General features: G+C 39.1%; 1 pseudogene; it reads right to left on the bottom strand.

The window, feature by feature from the left end:
* Window positions 1-769: 769 nt before the first annotated feature.
* On the bottom strand, window positions 770-1990 carry LOC127664993 (histone H3.3A-like; annotated as a pseudogene).
* Between the last annotated feature and the right edge of the window lie 516 nt (window positions 1991-2506).

Here is a 2506-nt window from a genome sequence, read left to right as displayed (position 1 = left end):
GTGTGGCTAACTTCTGGGTTTTTTTGAAAGAAAATTAATTTCTTGCTTTTTCTAGGGTGTAGTTTCCCCCTTGTGTTTGAGTTTTGCATCTATTATCCTTTGCAGGTCTGGATTTGTGCAAAGATATTTGGTAAATTTGTTTTTGTAGTGGAATATGTTGGTAATTGAGTGTTTTTCTGGGTATACTAGCCTGGGTTGGCATTTGTGTTCTCTTAGGGTCTATATGATATCTTCCAGGAATCTTCTCTTCTTTATAGTCTCTGGTGAGAAGTCTGGTATAATTCTGATAGGTCTGCGTTTATATGTTACTTGACCTTTATCCCTTACTGCTTTTAATATTCTTTCTTTGTTTTGTGCATTTGGTGTTTTGATTATTATGTGATGGGAGAAATTTCTTTTCTGGTCCAGTCTATTTGGAGTTCTGTAGGCTTCTTGTAACTTATAACTAAGCATCTCTTTCTTTAGGTCAGGTAAGTTTTCTTCTGCAATTTTGTTGAAGATATTTACTGGCCCTTTAAGTTGTAAATCTTTGCTCTCTTCTATACCTATAATCCTTAGGTTTGGTCTTCTCATTATGTGCTGAATATCCTGAATGTTTTGGGTTAGGAGGTTTTTGTTTTTTGTACTTTCCTTAACTGTTATGTCAGTGTTTTCTATAGTATCTTTTGCACCTGAGGTTCTCCCTTGTATCTCTTGTATTCTGTTGGTGATGCTTGCTTCTATGACTCCTGATCTCTTTCCTAGATTTTCTTTTCTTTCTTTTTTTTTTTTTTTTTAGTTTAATGTATTTTAATAGCAAACTTACAGGAACAGCACAGAAGACAGACAACACTAAAAACATGTACTTGCATGTAGGACAACTCAGTTAGAAAAGTATAGTGAATGGATGGAATCTACTGTATGATAAAAATGCTACAAACACCATTTAGTTGCTGTCAATAAGAAATTTGCTTATTTTAAAAAAATCCAAATGCTGGCATTGTCCAGAAAATTTTAACAGGTTTATTTATAATTGTTATAAAGTTGAACTGTTGAAATGTGTTCACTGAAACATTTTGCTTGCATTAATGTTTTACATCTTACATTTATATTAAAAATTCACACACAAATGAATGTGGAGAAACTGCCAATACCTGATTCTGTCCCCTATGTTTCCACTCGCAATCATATACTTAGGTACCTTTGACTCCCATGGAAAAAATATCTAACATTCAGAACTACTGGTAACAGGAAGAAGAGGAAAAAAATTTTTTGAGAATGAAATGTTTCCCCTCATAGTGGACTCTTAAGCACGCTCTCCGCATATGCAGAGTGCTAGCTGGTTATCTTTGGGCATAATTGTTACACATTTGGCCTGGATAGCACACAGGTTGGTATCTTCAAAAAGGCCAACCAGATAGGCCTCACTTGCCTCCTGCAAAGCACCAATAGCTGCTCTCTGCAAAGCGCAGATCTGTTTTGAAGTCCTGAGCAATTTCTCGCACCAGACGCTGAAAGGGGAGCTTGCGAATCAGAAATTCAATAGACTTCTGATAGCACCTGATTTCACGGAGTGCCCCAGTACCAGGCCTGTAACGATGAGGTTTCTTCACCCCTCCAGTAGAGGGCACACTCTTGGGAGCAGCTTTTTTTTTTTCATTTTTTTTTATTCGATATATTTTTTATTTACATTTCAAATGATTTCCCCTTTTCTAAACCCCCACTCCCCGAAAGTCCCATCAGCCCCCTTCCCTCCCCCTGTTTTCCCACCCACCCCTTCCCACTTCCCTGTTCTTGTTTTGCCCTATACTACTTCACTGAGTTTCCAGAACAAGGGGCCACTCCTCCATTCTTCTTGTACCTCATTTGATGTGTGAATTATGTTTTGGGTATTGCAGCGAGCAGCTTTTGTAGGCAGTTGTTTCCTGGGTGCTTTACCACCGGTGGATTTGCGGGTAGTCTGCTTTGTATGAGCCATGGTATGGCCACCTCCTTACTTACCCCTCTTCTCCTTCGGCAAGCGAGAGGTGGTGCTGGCGTAAGAAAGCAGCGGCTGCGCTGCGAAGGCTGCGAACACCTTTCCTAGGTTTTCTATCTCCAGTGTTGTCTCACTTTGTGATTTCTTTATTGTTTCTATTTCCAGTTTTTGACCCTAGGTGGTTTTGTTCAATTCCTTCACCTGTTTGTATTTCTTTAAGGGATTTATGTGTTTCCTTTTTAAGGGCTACTACCTGTTTACCTGTGTTACCCTGTATTTCTTTAAGGGAGTTATTTATGTCCTTCTTAAAGTCCTCTATCATTATCATGACATGTTATTTTAAGTCAGAATCTTCCTTTTCCAGTGTGATATGGTGTCCAAGGATTGCTATAATGGGAGAACTGGGTTCTGATGATGTCAAGGAACTTTGATTGCTCTTGCTTATATTCTTTGGCTTGCCTCTCATCATCTAGCTATCTCTTGTGCTACCTGACCTCCCTGTCTCTGACTGGAGCCTCTCCCTCCTGTGATCCTAGCTGTGTCAGAACT

The sequence above is a fragment of the Apodemus sylvaticus genome, chromosome 14 (assembly GCF_947179515.1).
Source record: "Apodemus sylvaticus chromosome 14, mApoSyl1.1, whole genome shotgun sequence".
Lineage (NCBI taxonomy): Eukaryota > Metazoa > Chordata > Mammalia > Rodentia > Muridae > Apodemus > Apodemus sylvaticus.
The sequence above is the reverse complement of the archived record's forward strand: the minus strand, read 5'-3'. Positions and strand labels throughout refer to the sequence as shown.